This window comes from Anomaloglossus baeobatrachus, chromosome 6 (genome assembly GCF_048569485.1).
Source record: "Anomaloglossus baeobatrachus isolate aAnoBae1 chromosome 6, aAnoBae1.hap1, whole genome shotgun sequence".
NCBI classification, from domain to species: Eukaryota; Metazoa; Chordata; class Amphibia; order Anura; family Aromobatidae; genus Anomaloglossus; species Anomaloglossus baeobatrachus.
In genome coordinates, this window is record NC_134358.1 from 465,825,026 (window position 1) to 465,847,766 (window position 22,741).

General features: G+C 45.5%; 1 protein-coding gene across 1 annotated transcript in view; it reads left to right on the forward strand.

Annotated features, from left to right (window-relative positions):
• Positions 1 to 289: 289 nt before the first annotated feature.
• The window catches only part of RFTN1 (raftlin, lipid raft linker 1), a 562,445-nt gene continuing 539,993 nt past the window's right edge, over positions 290 to 22,741 (forward strand). The window contains exon 1 of the mRNA XM_075315305.1: positions 290 to 814. The gene's annotated coding sequence lies outside the window, so the exon portion shown is untranslated. The remainder of the gene's footprint in view (positions 815 to 22,741) is intronic.

Consider the following 22,741-nt stretch of genomic DNA (forward strand, 5'->3'; position numbering starts at 1 on the left):
GCGTCCTGGCAGAGCGTGCTGTCAATCAAAGTCACATCTGCAATAAGCAGCCGGACAGCATTGGATTATCCCTATAGAGATTGGGGACATGACAGGTTCCCTTTAATGGCCCGTACTCCTGATAAAATGATTCTTTTCCTCCACGATTGCCTTTATTGTATTTTATTATAACAGCCTGTTTTGTATCTGCTTCTGGAAGTTGTCATGCTCTCACAGCAAGCAGAGGTCTTTAAATGATGAGGAATGAAAAGACAAAGAATATCAGCAAGTTGTTAAAGTGTGTCCCCTGAATTTCCCCTTCAGCTTATTATGGGGAGCCTCCATCACATAGCGGAGCCTGAGGAGAGTGAGAGGTGCAGCACTGAGGAGGGAGGGGGCGCCAGAGAGTGACAAGAGGATTTCCTGGAGGAGAGGAGCTGCAGCCTGTGGGGACTGCACAGCTCAGTGCCGGGCTGCTCCTTCATGCTGCTGCTCTCAGCTGACACAACTTGGCTCTGCTCCGTCTGTGCTGCCTCCGCTCTCCGTGGTGTGGTGCCCGGTGTCAGCGCGGCTCTGCCAGTCTCTGGAGTGGGCACAGCCCGGGCAGCAGAGGATGTGCTTGAACTGAACATGAAAAGCAACATATTTTGTTTATGAGTTCAGCGCTGAAGGAAGAGCAGAACAGCAGCGGCAAGAGCGTGTGCTCCGGAGCTCAGTGCCCTCCTGACACTCCGCGCTGCGGACCCCAAAACTTTCCTGCGCCCCCTGCTATGTGACTGTGCCTGCCGGCTGCCGGAGAGACAGTGATCTGTGCCGAGACGGAGCCGACACTCAGGTAACAGCGGGTCTCAGCACCGGGTACAGGGGGGGGGTCACTGTGAGGTCTGAGCACCAAGTACATGGGAGTCACTGTGCAATGTCAGGAGTCAATATGTGTCATTCTGGGGTACACGGTGCTCACTGGCAATGTCAGGGGGTCAACATGTGTCACTGTGGGATCTGAGCACTGAGTACATGGGGGTCACTGCAATGTCAGGGGTCAATATCTGTCACTGTGGGGTCTGAGCACCGGGTACATGGGGGTCACTGCAATGTCAGGGGTCAATATCTGTCACTGTGGGGTCTGAGCACTGAGTACATGGGGGTCACTGCAATGTCAGGGGTCAATATCTGTCACTGTGGGGTCTGATCATTGAGTACATGGGGGTCACTGCAATGTCAGGGGTCAATATCTGTCACTGTGGGGTCTGATCACTGAGTACATGGGGGTCACTGCAATGTAAGGGGTCAATAACTATCACTGTGGGGTCTGATCATTGAGTACATGGGGGTCACTGCAATGTCAGGGGTCAATAACTGTCACTGTGGGGTCTGATCACTGAGTACATGGGGGTCACTGCAATGTCAAGGGTCAATAACTGTCACTGTGGGGTCTGATCACTGAGTACATGGGGGTCACTGCAATGTCAGGGGTCAATATCTGTCACTGTGGGGTCTGAGCACCGGGTACATGGGGGTCACTGTGCAATGTCAGGGGTCAATATGTGTCACTGTGGGGTCTGATCACTGAGTACATGGGGGTCACTGCAATGTCAGGGGTCAATATGTGTCACTGTGGGGTCTGATCACTGAGTACATGGGGGTCACTGCAATGTCAGGGGTCAATATCTGTCACTGTGGGGTCTGAGCACCGGGTACATGGGGGTCACTGTGCAATGTCAGGGGTCAATATGTGTCACTGTGGGGTCTGATCACTGAGTACATGGGGGTCACTGCAATGTCAGGGGTCAATATGTGTCACTGTGGGGTCTGATCACTGAGTACATGGGGGTCACTGCAATGTCAGGGGTCAATAACTGTCACTGTGGGGTCTGATCACTGAGTACATGGGGGTCACTGCAATGTCAGGGGTCAATATCTGTCACTGTGGGGTCTGAGCACCGGGTACATGGGGGTCACTGTGCAATGTCAGGGGTCAATATGTGTCATTGTAGGGTCTGAGCATCGAGTACATGGGGTGACTGTGCAATGTCAGGGGTCAATATGTGTCACTGTGGGGTCTGAGCACCAAATACATGGGGGTCACTGTAGGGTCTGAGTACCGAATACATGAGGGATCTGAGTGCCAAGTGCATGGGGGTCACTGGGCAATGTCAGGGGTCATTATGGAAGGCATTAGTGTCACTGTGGGGTCATGTACATGATACACTGCTATAGGATCTGACTACAGACATCCGACTAGTGAGCTAACATTAGGGTATATCTACTATTTCTACGGGGGTCACTGTGCTCTCCGACTACTATGGGGGTGATTATTCAGTCTCATTAGTGTTTATTTTAAGTGTTACTACGTACCCTGACTTCAATGCACATAAACTCAGGGGTCGCTCTGTCACGGTGCTGTTTATTATGGGGTCTTTGTTTTACATGGGAATCATTATGGGTTCTGATATATAGTTATGAAGGTTACTGGGGGGTGGACTTTGCTTTACATGGGGGTTATATATAGGGTCTGACTTCATTTTCCACTTAATAATAATAATAATAATAATAATATAATTTACAATAAATGTATCTTTATTTACATTTGGGAGGTTACTATGAATTCTGATTCTATTTTTATTGGGGGGTCATTTATTTACATTTGAGTTAGTTACGCTGTGTTCTGACTTTTACATGGGGGGGGGGGTCATTCATTCATATTGGGGTCTGTATAATTCCTGCCCTTTACATTAGGGTCACGCTGGGTTCTGACTTTTACATCGGGGGTGAGTCATTCACATTGGGGTCACTATCATGTACGACTTAATTTTTACCCTGAGGTCACTCATTAAAATTTGGACTTGCTATGAGTTCTGTCTTAATTGGGGGTCATTCATTTGACATTGGGGTGTCACTATTAATTCTGACTTTATTGTACATAGATGGGTCATCGTGAATTCGGATTTCTTTTGACATTAAGATCCCAATGGGTTTCTCATTTTGGGGTTTCTGTGAGTTCTGACTTCATCTTACATTAGGATCACTATCGACTTCTAATTTTATTTCCAGTTGGGCGTCATTTATTTTACATTTGGGGTCAGTATGATGTCTGACTTCATTTTCCACTTGCGTCATTCATTTTCTTTAGGGGGTCACTGTGAATTTTGACCATTAAGGATCACAGTGGGGTTTTGACTTTGATATACTTTTGAGTTTTTTATGAGTTCTGACTTTATTTTAGGGGTTCACTATTTAATTTCTCATTATGGGGTTTGCTATGAATTCTCTACGGATGTTAAGATAACACCATGTAAAAATTAGACTTTCTTGACCCCTTCTGTGGATACTGGTGCTGTAGGGGCAGTTGGCTTTTTTGACCTATTTGGTGAGATGACTTGTGATCTTGCGGACTGTACATTCGGTCACGCCTGAACCAACTGATCATGTAGCTGTATGACATTTCAGGTATCAATAGAATGAATAAATAAGATAAATATTAATAAATAATTGCTGTTTATGGACGTTCTGTAGGAATAACATTGTAAGCCGTCCATCGTTGCTTTCCATTGTAAGCAGTGGTTGGCGTGTAGGTGCACAGCTTGGATATCCTTGCAGCAGCTGGGGACAGATACTTAATTAACGAGTCTCCTCTCAGTTAGTGCTCGTTTTCTTCATCCCGGAGGTTGGGACCGCTCGCATTCTTCACATCACTGTTCACATTTGTATTGATGGATGTGAGTTGTGTTTATGAGATTTTTGTGGTAGGGGCAGTAATAAGGAGACAGCCATGCGAGCAGGTAGTGTGATGTGGAGAGGAGGGGGCCACATATTACAGCAACATAAATGGAATTTTATTAGATTTTTTTTAATAAAAGTAGGAGACATGTAGATTAATAATTCATACATCAGTTATGTCACTTTTATTGACTGTCCATTAGTACAGGGATTTCTAGCTGGTGTGTCAGAAGGTATTGATGTAAGATTGCTCGCAGCAATTAAAGATAGGGAAAAGGCTAATAAATCTGCTGAAACGAAGAGACATTGACCGGTGTGAGATTGTAGGCGGCAGTCATCCAAATGGAACTGATTTTCAGCTGCGGAAATTTCTACGACAAATCTGGCAAGTGTGAATTCATCCTTAAAGGGCTTAGGCCATGAATAACAGTGAAATGATAAATGTATGATCCTAACGTCTCAAAAGATTGGGGGGTGTTGGAGCAGTAGTCCTTTGAAGGCTTTAGGGTATGTGTCTTCAATCAGTAATACAGCGTTTTGGACGCAGAGTGAGTCCAAAACGCTGCATTGTACAGTACAAGCACAGTGGATGGGATTTATAGAAATCTCCTGCCCACTGTTCTTCTGTTCACCACAGCGTAAACTGACCTGAGTCGTGGCCTTCCAACATGCGGGGACGCGAGTATTCTCCGCAAGAAGAACACAATGTCCGCAGCGGCCCAAACTCGGATCTTGGGCACAGGCCGCTGCTTTCTCCTGCGGAGAACACTCATAGCCCCGCAGGAAAGCACACCCTGCGTCCAGGATGCAGCATGTCCAGATCGTGGGCATGTACCCATAGGGCTCCTGAAGATGACCGTATTTTCGGAACAAGTGCTATCCACCGAAACATTGGACCAACGTTATTCAATTTCACATGTCCAGTTTCTATCCTCAGACTGAGTGGTCCAAGGAAAGAAAAAAATTGCAGCATGTACGCTATGCCTCTGTAAATCGGATTGCACTCGACCATTCAAGACTATGAATGTGTAAAAAAAATCTGATGACATCTGAGTCCAGTCCGATTTTCATGGACTGACAGAATAGAGAAGATGAAGAATTTTTTATTATTATTATTCACCATCTGAGAAAAACGGATCCCACTCTGATCAAATAAATCTTTATTTTTATATAGCGCTAACATAATCCGCAGCGCTACACATACATCAGGAACACTGTCCCCTTTGGGGTTCACAATCTAAATTCCCTATCAGTATGTCTTTGGAGTGTGGAAGGAAACCCACGCAAACACGGGGAGAACATACAAACTGCTTGCAGCTGTTGTCCTTGGTGGGATTTGAACCCAGGACCCCAGCACTGCAAGACTGCAGTGCTAACCACTGAGCCACCGTGCCGCCCAAACTGATGAAACTCAGTCTGATTAGCATAATTGCACCGATTTTCTCGGATGGAGAATATATGGTCATATGACCCCAGAGTGATTCAGAAAAACACACCTATTTTCTTTAGTGTTGCGGAGCAGATCCATGTGTCTTTTTTTACCATTGAAGGCCAGATAAAAAAAATATTTGCAAACTTTTTCCTACTCATTAAAATCTCAAACAACACATGGATGGGATCCGCAAGCTGCCTGTAAATTTCATAGAATTCTATGGGTGATTTAGATTTGTGACTCAAAATACCACGTGGCACGTCTCGTTTTTTTTTGTTTTTTTTTGCAATCCGCATTAAAAACATATATAGTGTTCACATGAGTACGTATTTTATCCATAAAAAATGTGGGCAGAACACTTATATGAAAAACGGACGTTTGCTTGAGGCGTAATAGAGATGGTCGAGTGATGATTCTCCTCTATCTTTGTCAATGAATGGAGTGTAGTGCTCAGGCATGGCCATTACTGTTCGCAGTGAGGACACAAGATCCCTTCTTGTGTTCAATGGGACTAATTGATTTTGAAAAAATAAAAAACATTTTGAAAATTGTAAAATTACTACATAAAAGTGTAGATGATAAAAAAATGCCAGCGTGAACAAGACTATTTAGTTTGCCTCTAGGGTTCCTCCGGATGCACCATTGATACACCATGTGGTTTGTTTTCTATTTTTATCCTGGCTTTTTCATTTTTGGGGGGTTGTTTTCTACAGTTTTTTTGGCAGAACTTCTTATCAGGCTGATTAAAAAATAGCAAACTGTCAATTGGAGTGATTGAACCGGCTCATCACATCTCTGGTGTTTTGCCCATTCTATTTTATGGGGGTTTTTTTCCTAGTCTGTATGCTCCAGTACAAAGAGAGGAAACCCTATGTGAAGGGGTTTTAATGGCAGGGAAGTCAAGTTCAGACTTCACTTTTTCTAATATTTTTTGTAATCTGTGTTTTCCAGATAGCAAGGGAATACCATTCATTTCAATCAAAATTGGAGTAAAAACATGGCTCCTGCCATTCATTGTCCATTGGCTTGACTGTGCTTAAAGGGAACCAATCACCAGGATTTTCGTACAGTCATATGAAAAAGTTTGGGCACCCCTATTAATGTTAACCTTTTTTCTTTATAACAATTTGGGGTTTTGCAACAGCTATTTAAGTTTCATATATGATGGACTGAGTAATATTTCTGGATTGAAATGAGGTTTATTGTACTAACAGAAAATGTGCAATCTGCATTTAAACAAAATTTGACCGGTGCAAAAGTGTAAGCACCTCAACATAAAAGTGACATTAATATTTTGTAGATCCTCCTTTTGTAAAAATCACAGCCTCTAGTCGCTTCCTGTAGCTTTTAATGAGATCCTGGATAAAGGTATATTTGACCATTCCTGTTTACAAAACAATTCCAGTTCAGTTAAGTTTGATGGTCGCCGAGCATGGACAGCACGCTTCAAATCATCCCACAGATGTTCAATGATATTCAGGTCTGGGGACTGGGATGGCCATTCCGGAACATTGTAATTGTTCCTCTGCATGAATGCCTGAGTAGATTTGGAGCGGTGTTTTGGATCATTGTCTTGCTGAAATATTCATCCCCTGCGTAACTTCAACTTTGTCACTGATTCTTGCACATTATTGTCAAGAATCTGCTGATACTGAGTTGAATCCATGCGACCCTCAACTTTAACAAGATTTTCGGTGCTGGCATTGGCCACACAGCCCCAAAGCATGATGGAACCTCCACCAAATTTTACTGTGGGTAGCAAGTGCTTTTCTTGGAATGCCGTGTTTTTTTGCCTCCATGCATAACGCCTTTTTGTATGACCAAACAACTCAATCTTTGTTTCATCAGTCCACAGGACCTTCTTCCAAAATGTAACTGGCTTGTCCAAATGTGCTTTTGCATACCTCAGGCGACTCTGTTTGTGGCGTGCTTGCAGAAACAGCTTCTTTTGCATCACTCTCCCATACAGCTTCTCCTTGGGCAACGTGCGCTGTATTGTTGACCGATGCACAGTGACACCATCTGCAGCAAGATGATGCTGCAGGTCTTTGGAGGTGGTCTGTGGATTGTCCTTGACTGTTCTCACCATTCTTCTTCTCTGCCTTTCTGATATTTTTCTTGGCCTGCCACTTCTGGGCTTAACAAGAACTGTACCTGTGTTCTTCCATTTCCTTACTATGTTCCTCACAGTGGAAACTGACAGTTTAAATCTCTGAGACAATTTTTTGTATCCGTCCCTGAACAACTATGTTGAATAATCTTTGTTTTCAGATCATTTGAGAGTTTTTTTGAGGAAACCCATGATGCCACTCTTCATAGGAGATTCAAATAGGAGAACAACCTGCAAGTGGTCACCTTAAATACCTTTTCTCATCATTGGATACACCTGCCTATGAAGTTCAAAGCTCAATGAGGTTACAAAACCAATTTAGTGCTTTAGTAAGTCAGTAAAAAGTATATAGGAGTGTTCAAATCAAGAAATTGATAAGGGTGCCCATACTTTTGCACCGGTCAAATTTTGTTTAAATGCGGATTGCACATTTTCTGTTAGTACAATAAACCTCATTTCAATCCAGAAATAGTCCATCAGTTATTAGATATATGAAACTGAAATAGCTGTTGCAAAAACCCAAATTGTTATAAAGAAAAAAGGTTAACATTCATAGGGGTGCCCAAACTTTTTCATATGACTGTATAGAAGGTAAAGCCAGTGCTATACTGGCACTATCAGGCTGATTCTCTACATACCTGTAGTGGTCAGCTTGGATGTTTTAGGTTTTGAAATCCAAAAAAGTAAAATTTAAGTAAAATTTATAAAATTAGCTGCTTGTTGAGTGACAGCAGCTGAGGATCAGATAATATATTCATAGTTATCCCCTCCTTCTGTTAGAATTAGCATATGTATTATACAACGATTCACTTTGTCTCTTGCAGGACCTGTGTGAGGTCATACCTCAGCCAGCAAAGCTGGATACCGGGTCACATGGGTATGACCTCACACAGGTCCTGCAAGAGATAAAGTGAATCATTTCCCTAGTATACAGCATTCTAGAATTCTGTGTATAAATGCCTAAGCCGATCTGTAGAACGTAAAAAACACTTTTATTATGCTCGCCTAGAGGGCGGTGTGGTACGATGGGTGTCACTGCTCTCCAGTACTGCGTCTCCTATCTGCTGCGATGGCTGTCCTCCTTTTTCACAGGCCCGTGTGGATGACGCATCCTATGTCATCCACCCAGGCCAGCATTGCAGTCGTGTACAGGCACACTATGATCTGCCCTGCTGAGGGCAGATCAAATTATTGTAGAGCACATGCGCAAGCGGTCTTTGACCTTTCCTGCGCCTGTGCCTTCCTGTGCCTGCGCATTACAGTACTTTGATATGCCCTCAGCAGGGAAGATCAAAGTGCACCTGCGCATGAGCACAATGCCGGCCTTGGTACATGATGTAGGACGCGTCATCCACACGGGCCTGTGAAGAAGAAGGACGGCCATTGTGTGACGCCACTGGACTATCAGGTCGTCACATCGTACTGCACGCTCTTTCTCTCTAGTGCAGTATTCAAATCCCTCATGGTTCTGGGTCCCCATCTTAAAGTGCTGCCTCCAACAGCAAATCAAATCCTAGAGACACCCTGCACCACATCCACCAGACACACCAGTGGGCGGCTTAAGCGGAATAGGCTCGCCCACCTAGGGGTCAGGGAGGGAAGGTGAGGAGTGTAGAGTAGTGTGTAGAGGAGTAGAGTGAAGTGGAGGAGGTTGGGGGTAGTGGCTCCCAGGAGAAGCTACCTAGGTTGCGGACGGTGTTCTGGACCTAGATGAGTTGGACCCCCGGTCGCAGGGGATTGAGGCAAGTTGCCCGGACCTGTTAAACAGAACGGTCAGCAGCCTGGTCCTATCGCAGGTCCGGGAACGAAGGCATGGCGGGGAACACGGACCCTAGGTCGGGGAGAAGCTTCAGGCAACCCGGCAATTAACCTGCGGAGAACGGAGCCTTCATGGACTGTTCCCACTAGCTCCAGATCGGGGCACTAGCACAGCAAGGGGATAGGGCCTTCCATATAAGCAGCCCACTAAAATCCCAAGCGTGAGCCCTGAGAGCAGGCTCCCACACTTAGCCATAGTGGGGAGCGGGGCCCAGCAAGTTCCAGACTACCGGGCCACTACGGTGAATTTAAACTTTGTGCCAGGAGACAGGTCACGGACCATCAGGCAGCACTGTAGGGGACGGGACCCGAACGAGCTCCCCTTGAACAGCAGCGGCACCCAGAGGCTTGGTTTACCCGGTTGTCAGCGTCTGCTTATTGGCTGAGGGAGTACATGAGTAATTTTCCCCCTTCACGGCACCGACTATCACCATCCAGAGTCCCGGGGCATACCCCTACCCGTGGAGGGTAACAACACCTTGCTGCCCCATTTCATCACCCCGGGTACTCCCAACGGCAGCGGCGGTACTCCCAGCTATCGCACACCACGGGTGGTGTCACGAACTATAACTCCCCTGTAAATATCCCCCTTTTACTTTAGAGTGTGGCCCTGAAGCCCCTGGGTCCGGAGACCCTCGAGCCATGGACTTTCACCATCCCGGGCTGAGCGGTTCGATCCGCTGCTGGGGCGGCACAATTGCAGTAGATAGGAGGTGCTAGACTGGAGAACAGCAGCACCCATCGGACCAGACGGCGCCCATACGTGAGTATATTACAAGTAATTTTTACGTTACACAAAGCGTCCTGGGCTCTTATATACTGTATTCTGGAACACTGTAGATAAGCTCACTGGTGGTGGCCGCAGCTTATAGTCGCCAAATCTGGTGACAGGTTCCCTTTAACTACAGGCACTGGGCGACACCAAATGGCCAGCATGCTTTTTGGCTGAGAGTGTAATTTTGAGTTATTACAATTCTTTGCAATTTAGTAATTGCGTTGCTCATTTATGGCCTAAACCTAAGTTTATGAATATAGCAGTAGATATTTAAATATCCGCGTGTAGGTAACAAACTATAGAGCAGCGGTTATTTTTAACCCCAGTGCTAATTCTGTATTTGATGTCGTAAATAAGAGCATCTGCTTTCATCCATGTAGGAAATCTTAACTCATCTGTGAGATGTTCATACATTCATGCAGTAACAACAATCCACTTCAACTGAGTAATGGAGGAACACCGCTGATAGAAGACAAAAATAGGCCCCCAGAACCTGATATTACCCGTATTTATGAGGGGAAGACAGAAATTACATTTCCCTGCTATTTATTACTTAAAATAATCAAGTTACATTGAATTGATTACACAAATTTAGTCTATTTTTAACATAATCGCCTTGTTTGTTGAGGCACTTATCTAAGCAGAAGACCAAGGAATCAATTACCTGCTGATAAGAAAATTTATCCCGCACGTGTAACCATTTTTGGAATATTTTTTAATGTCATCAGAATCAAAGTCTAAAGGGGGCTTTACTCGCTGCGATATCGTTAGTGAATTATCGTCGGGGTCACGGTGTTTGTGACGCACATCCGGCGTCATTAACGATATCGCAGTGTGTGACAAGTACGAGTGACCTTAAACGATCGCAAAAACGGCTAAAATCGTTTGCAGCAGAGAGGTCGTCCTGAAACCAAAAATCATTCTCTGCTTATTAGCGATGTTGTTCTTTGTTCCTGCGGCACCACACATCGCTGTGTGTGACACCGCAGGAACGACGAACATCTCCTTACCTGCCGCACGCCAGCAATGAGGAAGGAGGGAGGTGGCCGGGATGTTACGTCCCGCTCATCTCCGCCCCTCCGCTTCTATTGGACGCCTGCCGTGTGACGTCGCTGTGACGCCGCACGAACCGCCCCCCTTAGCACTAGAAGTCCCAGGAATTTCGAGCTCCATAGGGTTTCAATGGTAGAAATATGAAATGACCCCTCTCTGGGACTTCTAGTGTTAAAAAGGAGGCGGTTCACCGGCCAGAGCGACGTCGCCGGGCAGGTAAGCCCGTATGACGGGTGTAAGCGAGGTTGTGCGCCACGGGCAATGATTTGCCTGTGTCACACAACCGGCAGAGGCGGGTACGATCGCTTGCGATCTCGCTAACGAGATTGCAGCGTGTAAAGTCCCCTTAAGTTCTGGAGTTCTTTTTTTCAGCTTCAGAAATAAATCAGACAGTTTTAGGGCTCGTTCAGATAAACATATTATATATCAGTGTGCTGTCTATATATATATATATATATATATATATATATATATATATATATATATATATAAATATCACACTGACCAATGCAAGTCAATGTTGAGCTATGTGCGCACGTTGCGTTCGGTAACTTGCCGTAATGAACACATCCTCTGGCAGAATTTGTCATTGTCAAATTTGGTTTTTTACCACATAAACGTTTGGACCGCGTTTTACATGCATTTCCAGTGCTTAAAATGGGATGCGTTTTCAATACAAATACACTACTAAATAAAGTTTGAACATTCAAACACTAGGAAAAAAACAAAAAAAAACCCCTTTAAATCATGCACTATACTGATAATTTTCCGAAAATGATAATTGAGAGTTAATAATTATGTTCTAAATAAAGTAAAAGTATTGTTTGACTCATTTTTTGGAGTCGGAATGGATGTGAGGGCAAAAGGAGAGCTCTTGACCTCACTATAATGCCAAAAACGCATGCTTTGATTTTGACAAAAAAGCATGCGTTTAGCATCAAAAAAGCATGTAAAACGCTAGAAATTTCTTTTAGGATGCGTTTTGATAATTCTCATTGACTTCAATGTTACCAAAACGCTGCTAAACGCTCAAAACAATTGACATGTTGCTTCTTCAAACGTAGATATTTTGACAAATTTTTGTCACAAAAAAATGCAGTGTTTTTGGACGCATCGTGCGCACACTAAATATGCCTATTTACCATAGACTTTGCTTGGAAATCAAAACACATGCATTTTTGCATTAAAACGCTGCAGTTCAAAATGCTGCTGAAACGCATGAAAAAACGCAACGTGCGCACACAGCCTAAGACCCGCAACACACATCCGTTTAATTTGTACGTGTGCGGTACGTATTTGCACGTACCGGAGACACGTACACACGGAGACCCATGTTATTCAATGGTAGATGGCACACACACGTAAAATCACACGGAACGTGTGACAAGTACGTGTGTGCGCTTTTCTACACGGACGACATGTCCGTTTTTGGCCGGCAGCACGCAGGCACGGACCCGCTAAAGTCTATGGGTCCATGCCTGCACGGACCGCACACGGAGTATGTCTGTGTTCAGCACGTTTCGTTTTTTTTTTTTTTTTTTGTTAAATTGAGTATACTTACCTTTTTTCATGATGTTCTCAGTCATACTTACATTGGCGCTCGGTCTGTTTCTTCCCCCGGCTCATACTTACCGCTCCCCGATCACCAGCGCTGCGAGGAACAGCTGTGCAGAGAATGCGTGGCAACAATTACTTTGAAAAAGCTGGCCGCTCATTAATCAATCTCGTATTCCCTGCTTTCCCCGCCCACAGGCGCCTGTGATTGGTTGCAGTCAGACACGCCCCCCACGCTGAGTGACAGCTGTGTCACTGCACCCAATCACAGCAGCCGGTGGGCGTGTCTATACTGTGCAGTAAAATAAATAAATAATTAAAAAAAAACGGTGTGCGGTCCCCCACAATTTTAATACCAGCCAGATAAAGCCATACGGCTGAAGGCTGGTATTCTCAGGATGGGGAGCCCCACGTTATGGGGAGCCCCCCAGCCTAACAATATCAGTCAGCAGCCGCCCAGAATTGCCACATACATTATATGCGACAGTTCTGGGACAGTACCCGGCTCTTCCCGATTTGCCCTGGTGCATTGGCAATCGGGGTAATAAGGAGTTAATGGCAGCAACCCATAGCTGCCACTAAATCCTAGATTAATCATGGCAGGCATCTCCCCGAGATACCGTCCATGAGTAATCTGTAAGTTACAGTAAATAAACACACACCAGAAAAAATCCTTTATTTGCAATAAAAAACACTAACAAATACCCTCGTTCACCACTTTATTAAGCACGAAAAACCCCTCCATGTCCGCGTAATCCACGGAGGTCCAGCGTCGCTTCCAGCTCCATGTAGCAGAGGTGACAGGAGCTGCAGAAGACACCGCCGCTCCTGTCAGCTCCACGCAGCAACTGAAGACAACCGCGCGATCAGCTGAGCTGTCACTGAGGTAACTCGCGGCCACCGCTGGATCCTCCAACTGTGACAGCAAGTCGCCCGAGTGACAGCGATGTAGTCACAGGTGACTTGCTGTCACAGTTGGAGGATCCAGCGGTGGCCGCGAGTTACCTCAGTGACAGCTCAGCTGATCGCGCGGCTGTCTTCAGTTGCTGCGTGGAGCTGACAGGTGCGGCGGTGTCTTCTGCAGCTCCTGTCACCTCCATGTAGCAGAGCTGGAAGCGACGCTGGACATCCGTGGATTACGCGGACATGGAGGGGTTTTTCGTGCTTTATAAAGTGGTGAACGAGGGTATTTGTTAGTGTTTTTTATTGCAAATAAAGGATTTTTTCTGGTGTGTGTTTATTTACTGTAACTTACAGATTACTCATGGAAGGTATCTTGGGGAGACGCCTGCTATGATTAATCTAGGATTTAGTGGCAGCTATGGGTTGCTGCCATTAACTCCTTATTACCCCGATTGCCAACGCACCAGGGCAAATCGGGCAAATCGGGTACTGTCCCAGAACTGTCGCATATAATGTATGCGGCAATTCTGGCGGCTGCTGACTGATATTGTTAGGCTGGGGGGCTCCCCATAACGTGGGGCTCCCCATCCTGAGAATACCAGCCTTCAGCCGTATGGCTTTATCTGGCTGGTATTAAAATTGTGGGGGACCGCACACCGTTTTTTTTTAATTATTTATTTATTTTACTGCACAGTATAGACACGCCCACCGGCTGCTGTGATTGGGTGCAGTGACACAGCTGTCACTCAGCGTGGGGGGCGTGTCTGACTGCAACCAATCACAGGCGCCTGTGGGCGGGGAAAGCAGGGAATACGAGATTGATTAATGAGCGGCCAGCTTTTTCAAAGTAATTGTTGCCACGCATTCTCTGCACAGCTGTTCCTCGCAGCGCTGGTGATCGGGGAGCGGTAAGTATGAGCCGGGGGAAGAAACAGACCGAGCGCCAATGTAAGTATGACTGAGAACATCATGAAAAAAGGTAAGTATACTCAATTTAACAAAAAAAAAAAAAAACGAAACGTGCTGAACACAGACATACTCCGTGTGCGGTCCGTGCAGGCATGGACCCATAGACTTTAGCGGGTCCGTGCCTGCGTGCTGCCGGCCAAAAACGGACATGTCGTCCGTGTAGAAAAGCGCACACACGTACTTGTCACACGTTCCGTGTGATTTTACGTGTGTGTGCCATCTACCATTGAATAACATGGGTCTCCGTGTGTACGTGTCTCCGGTACGTGCAAATACGTACCGCACACGTACAAATTAAACGGATGTGTGTTGCGGGTCTTAGGCTGTGTGCGCACGTTGCGTTTTTTCATGCGTTTCAGCAGCATTTTGAACTGCAGCGTTTTAATGCAAAAATGCATGTGTTTTGATTTCCAAGCAAAGTCTATGGTAAATAGGCATATTTAGTGTGCGCACGATGCGTCCAAAAACACTGCATTTTTTTGTGACAAAAATTTGTCAAAATATCTACGTTTGAAGAAGCAACATGTCAATTGTTTTGAGCGTTTAGCAGCGTTTTGGTAACATTGAAGTCAATGAGAATTATCAAAACGCATCCTAAAAGAAATTTCTAGCGTTTTACATGCTTTTTTGATGCTAAACGCATGCTTTTTTGTCAAAATCAAAGCATGCGTTTTTGGCATTATAGTGAGGTCAAGAGCTCTCCTTTTGCCCTCACATCCATTCCGACTCCAAAAAATGAGTCAAACAATACTTTTACTTTATTTAGAATATAATTATTAACTCTCAATTATCATTTTCGGAAAATTATCACTATAGTGCATGATTTAAAGGGGGTTTTTTTGTTTTTTTTCCTAGTGTTTGAATGTTCAAACTTTATTTAGTAGTGTATTTGTATTGAAAACGCATCCCATTTTAAGCACTGGAAATGCACGTTTAGACACAGACCGATGGTCTGCATGTAAAGAAATCACAGCATGCACTACTGGCATCCGTATTCTGGATCAGACACACCCATTAAAATTCAATGGCTGCCCATATTACCATCCATATGCCTTGCGTTTTCAGGGATACATTGAAATTATGATGATAGGGAACTGTTTTTGTCTTTTATTATTTATTAAATTGTTCATGTAAAAAACAGATGCTATACGGATGTACAAGACAGACTACATGCGAATGGAAAAAAAAAATGGACAAACAAATGACAATATAGATGAAAACGCAACAATTTTTCTGGACATAAAAAGGATGATCAGGGTTCGGGCCGCTGCGGTCTGCTGCGGAGACTTAAAGCCCCACAGGTCAGGATCCACCGCGTTTAGGGCGCAGCGGTCCTGTTCGTGGGCACGTACACTTATTCGCATAGCTTTTGCAGTGTCCATTGGGTTGACCTATATTTTTTTTCTCTTTTTGTGCTTTTTGTAAAAGCATAATTAACTACTTTATTCTTTTTAAATGGCAACCTGTGAATGACATATGCAGATTGATGTCTATTATTATTATTATTATTTTTTATTATTATTATAGCGCCATTTATTCCATGGCGCTTTACAAGTGAAAGAGGGTATACATACAAAAATCATTAAAGGGGTTGTCCGACATAACAAAAATGTTTGAGTTTAAGCTAATCTGCGCTGTATTGTCATATTAAACACCCCTACATTGTTATTTTTTGTTTTCTAACTTTTGTTCCTCTTGAATTCACCCTTTATTCTGTGCAGCTTCTTGTTTACATTCAGCTCCAGCAAACTGACCATTTCCTGTGCAAAACCTCCCAGTCACAGCTGGCACCGCCCGGCCTCAGTGTCCAGCCCCACCCCAGTGTCCAGCCGCACCCTCTGCCCGCCCCCTGCACACACATTCCCTGTCAGTATATTCTGCCCCAGCACCTGACCTGTTATCACTACAGCATTGCAAATAACAGCCCCACACTCTGCACCCCACACCACATCAAGCTCTGCACCGCATACACACACATCAGGCTGTGCACAGCATACACACACATCAGGCTGTGCACCGCACACACACACACACATCAGGCTGTGCACCGCACACACACACACACATCAGGCTGTGCACCGCATACACACACATCAGGCTGTGCACCGCACACACACACACACACACATCAGGCTGTGTACCGCATACACACACACACATCAGGCTGTGTACCGCATACACACACACACACACATCAGGCTGTGTACCGCATACACACACACACACACACACACATCAGGCTGTGTACCGCATACACACACACACATCAGGCTGTGCACCACATACACACATACATACACACACACATCGGGCTGTGTACCGCATACACACACACACCAGGCTGTGTACCGCATACACACACACACATCAGGCTGTGTACCGCATACACACACACACACATCGGGCTGTGCACCGCATACACACACACACACATCAGGCTGTGTACCGCATACACACACACATACACACACACACATCGGGCTGTGCACCGCATACATACACACACACATAGGGCTGTGCACCGCATACACACACACATACACACACACATCGGGCTGTGCACCGCATACACACACACATACACACACCAGGCTGTGTACCGCATACACACACACATCAGGCTGTGTACCGCATACACACACACACACACATCGGGCTGTGCACCGCATACACACACACACATCGGGCTGTGTACCGCATACACACACACACACACATCAGGCTGTGTACCGCATACACACACACACATCAGGCTGTGTACCGCATACACACACACACATCGGGCTGTGTACAGCATACACACACACACATCAGGCTGTGTACCGCATACACACACACACACACACACACATCGGGCTGTGCACCGCATACACACACATCAGGCTGTGTACCGCATACACACACACACACACATATCGGGCTGTGTACAGCATACACACACACACACACACATCAGGCTGTGTACCGCATACACACACACACACATCGGGCTGTGTACCGCATACACACACACACACACACATCAGGCTGTGTACCGCATACACACACACACACATCGGGCTGTGCACCGCACACACACACATACACACACACATCGGGCTGTGCACCGCATGCACACACACACACACACACACACATCGGGCTGTGCACCGCATACATACACACACACATCAGGCTGTGTACCGCATACACACACACACACATCGGGCTGTGCACCGCATACACACACACACACATCAGGCTGTGTACCGCATACACACATACACACATCAGGCTGTGTACCGCATACACACACACACACACACACATCGGGCTGTGTACAGCATACACACACACATCAGGCTGTGTACCGCATACACACACACACACACACACACACATCGGGCTGTGCACCGCATACACACACACATCAGGCTGTGTACCGCATACACACACACAAACACACACACATATCAGGCTGTGTACAGCATACACACACACACACACACACACATCAGGCTGTGTACCGCATATACACACACACACACACACACATCGGGCTGTGTACCGCATACACACACACACACACATCAGGCTGTGTACCGCATACACACACACACACATCGGGCTGTGCACCGCATACACACACACACATACACACACACACACACACACATCGGGCTGTGCACCGCATACACACACACATACACACACACATCGGGCTGTGCACCGCATACACATACACACACACATCGGGCTGTGCACCGCATACATACACACACACACACATAGGGCTGTGCACCGCATACACACACACATACACACACACATCGGGCTGTGCATCGACTCCCCCCCCATAGGGAGTACATACTCACCCTTCCTCGGTCCCCGCCGTTCCTGCACGTTTGCGCACTGTCTGTGCTCTTGACATATCAGCACAGTAGTGACATCACCGCTGTGCTGAAGAGAGCACAGACAGCGTGCAGTGATGAGAAGCAGCGCAACGCTCCTTCTCATCAGCGCTTTCAAATATACCGGCATCTGTGATCTGTGATGCCGGTATATTTGAATGTGTGATCCTGAGCAGGGGCCCGGTGCTGCCGCTGACACCGCTGCAGCTGCCGCCAGGCCCCTCTCCCAGGTCACGGGTCCCACAGCAGTGCAGGGGGAGGTTGTGGGCAGAGTACGGGGTGCGGGGGAATGTGTGGGAGGGTGCAGGGAAGGGGGGCGGGGCTCATCGCACTGAAGCCGCCCAGCAGGGAGGCGACATGCTGTTTCCACATTTGCATGTCAACATGGCCCTGCCCATGTTGACATGAAATGACCGGAAGCAGCAAAATCGCGGCAGGAGCGGTCACATGACCACTCTGAGCCGGGGGAGAGGGGCTGACAGCAGGGCAGGTAAGTGGTCTCTATCTACTTATCTGCCCCAATGTAGCCCAATAGGGAAATAATAAAAAAAAGCAAATTAAGCCGGAAAACCCCTTTAACAGTACAAAACAGACTGGTATAGGAGGAGAGAGGACCCTGCCCGCGATGTCTCACAGTCTATAGGGAATGGGTGATGGCACAATAGGTGAGGACAGAGCCTCCAATGCAGTGACATGCATTGGAGGCATACATCAGAAGATCCTCACAATAGATAATGCTGACACACATTTATGGCTAATTTTTTCATAGTTTATAGGTTATACTTTCAATGATATTGGAAAACAAGGTCTGTCTTTTCCAGAAACAGACTGTCTTGTACTGAAGCTCAACCCACTTACTTGACTAGGAATAAGCTGCCATACTAGACACAGCCTATGCACAGGACTGGAGATGTTCCTGGGTAAAAAAGTAGGCTCTTTATTATACTCTTGTATGACCCTTTTAAAGTTTATGGCCATTTAAAGGGAGTCTATTGGAGGGATGTTTGCTCAAACTCCCTTTAATGCACCCAATCACAGATGTGCTGTATGACTTGAATTAAAGGAGTCTTCCAAGATTATTCTAGATAGGATATCATTATAAGATTGGTGGAAAACCAACACCTGGATCATATGTTTGCAGCATCTACCATGGCTGGATGTACACAGGGAACAGAACCCGAACAGCACAGCTCATTCACTTTAGCAGCTCATTCACTTTAGCAGCTCATTCACTTTAAAAAACAGCACATTCACTTTAAGTCTATGTGCCCAGTTTGCTTTTTTATGTGCTTCTTTTCTACACATAAAAAAGCATATTTTAGTAGGAGAAATGCAGCAGAAAAAAAGCACTTTTTTTATTGTTTTTGCACATTTTTTTATATGCGTTTTTCCTGCATCTTTTTGTGCTCTTTTAAGTCATGGTGACCACGGGGGCGTCCTGCGTTGTACCCCTTGCGATTGCCACTGGATCTCTATCTGATGTTACAGCTGGGACCCGGCTCTCACTGGCCGGAGTAGTGCACGCCCCGCTCCCAGCAGTTTAACCCCCTTCATGCTGTGATCAAGGAAATCACAGCATTCAAAAGGCAGGGAGAGAGATCGCTTACCTCTCCCTGGTGATCGGGTCCCTGGAATGTGATCACAGGGACCTGATTGCTGAAATAGTAACCCTGGGTCATCACCATGATGACCCCGGGTTACTGAGCTACGAAGAGCTTCACACACCATGCTGTATGTGAGGCGAAGTGCTCCGATATAATCCACTGTAGTGATAAGGTATTGCAGGGGATTATAGAAACGCAGAAAAAAATGAAGCAACAATTTCCATGCTGCTTCATTTTTCAGCAACAAAATCTGCAAGAAAAAAAGAAGCAGCGTGTGCACAGCAAGTCACAATTCTCAGACTTTTTTCATCCTTTTTTCATTGCTTCTTTTAATCAATAAAAGCAATGAAAAAGCAAAAAAAAAACAAACACCACGTGGTCACATAAACTAATAGAGGTTGAGCTGCGGCACCTCAGACCAGTTAGCACACAGCGTACAGAGCGTTGCAAACTGTGTACATTTGGCCACCATCAGATGTACACAGTGCAACTTTAGAATTCAGTAGGTCTCAATGGTAAATAGCCATGTGTGATGATAGCTACGACATATCTATAGATGAGGTGGCCCTGGCACAGTCAATATGAGGAGGAGCTTTGCTTGTTTGATGAACACACAGGTGTGCTCACGGTGACTGGTGAGGCTGGGGGGGGGGGTCCGATATTCTAGCAATCAGTGGGGTCCCATCAGTCATCATAGATGATATATTTTACTGGATGGTGTGTACATTTCAGATGGTGCATGTTTAGCGCCCGTTTGACAAAGACTTAACAGTAACTATATCCAGCACGAACTAAGATGCTGCTAATTCTGAAATGTTAAAGTGTTGCTTTGATATCCAGTTCTCATAATCGCACTGTAACTGAGCACAGTATAACTGCATTATATCATGTGTCCCTCTCCTGTGTTATGCTGGGAGTGGCGTGTAAGGGATTTTCCAGTACAAGTTTGTTTAATTTCATGCATAAGGCGATGCAGAAGTACAGACTGTAATTTCCTTTCATGTACTTCTTGAAAATTGCTGTATACCAATTCTAAACAGAAAACGTTCCGCATGTTTCCGTGTCGGCATCATACCATAGTGCATGACAGTATCTCATCAACTAACATACCAAAACACTTAGAAAGGAGATTGTATCTCTAAATAAGGCTTATTTACCTATAAGCATCATGGACAGAGCTTTACTGTTATGTACGGCCGGTGGTGCCTGGAATACTTTACCACTTTCCTACTTATGCAGTAAAATAATTACATAAATAATGTGATTTAATGCCGCTTTACACACGTCGATTTACGGGGCGATATGTCGTCGGGGTCACGGATTCCGTGACGCACATCTGGCATCGTTTGCGACGTCGTTGCGTGTGACACCTACGAGCGACTCTGAACGATCGCAAATAGGATGAAAATCGTGGATCGTTGACACGTCATTCATTTTTAAACAATTGTTCATTTTGGGGAAGCAGCCGACATATTGGTCCGTTTGACACCCTGCCAACATCGAACATCTTTCAAATGACCGCCTGGGTCCAACAATATATTGTTGATCGCTGTTTGTCGATTTTGAGATCGTTACGTGTGACAGCAAATAAACGACCTATAAGCGATACCGGCAAATCGTAAATAGGATCTGGGCGTATCACGTCGCACATGCGATCGCACGATAAATCGACTTGTGTAAAGCAACCTTTACATCAGAGATTTATGTTAGATCTATGGCAAGATGGTCCGGTGCTATATGTCACTATGTAGACTACCACTTCAGTCCAGTGCGCAATATTGGAGAATGTGGTCCAAATCAGTGCTGATACCTGTAGTTATAGGAAATCCGTCATCAGGATTCACCCCCAGACTATTTATATGCTCACGTAACCCTTTCAGAGACAAGTCCAGCAATCCCTTTACATGGCCAGTCCATTCCTGCATTATTGACATATCAGTGTTTAAATACATATCCAAATGAAGCTGAATTTGCTATTGTTGATCTGAAGCCTCTGTCACTGCCCACCCAGCGCTGAAGTCACACAGCATAGACGTTGTCAGTCAAGCAGGAGGAGACACTAGGAGAGGAATAGAGCTGGAGTGACAGAGACTTCAGATCTACAAATAGCTCTTCAGCCTCATTTGCATATCAATTCAAATGCTAATTTCTTAGTAACATAGGAATGAAGTGGCCATGTAAAGGTATTACTGCACTGGTATGTGAAAGAACTACATTGGCGTATAAATTATTTGGAGTGGGGGTGGTGAAATTCTGCTGACAGATTCCTTTAAGTAGCAAAGGGCCAGCATAAGTGATAATGTTACTCATCAGCGCCTGACTGCTCACAGCTTTCTGAACCAGTATTCGAGAAGGGTAGCTGCAGAGCATTAAAACTAGGAAAATATTAATTTTTGTTTTGCTTTTAGCTCTTTAAAGCAGACGTGCCACTTGCTAAATCAAATTGAGTTAAATACCTTGCAAAAATCCCTGAGCTCCCCTGATTCTGACGCACTTTTCCGTTTCACATTGCATCGCTCCATTGCACAGATATTCACATTTGTTTCTTCTGGCGCGCAATATGTGAAATATTGGCTTGCAGCTCAATTGAGCTTCTTTGTGGATGTCCACTTTCACCCTGTCTACTAGATGCTGCCATTCATATCTTGGCAGCATCAGACTGCTAGATCAGCTGCTGAGCTGTGATTAAAAGTGGGGTGAAAGCCCTCACCTCCAGAGAAGACTGAAGAAACACCCGCAAAGCAGAGTTTTCACATAGTGCGCTCTGAAAGCAACAAATGTGAATATCTCTGCATCGGAACAGTACCGTGAAAAAACAGAAAAAAATCAGTAGAATCAGGGGGGCTCAGGGATTTTGCAAGGCATTTAACTATTTTTTGAGCAAGTGACGGTCTTTTATAAGGATGCAGCCAATTTTCATTTTTGAACGTTCATTCT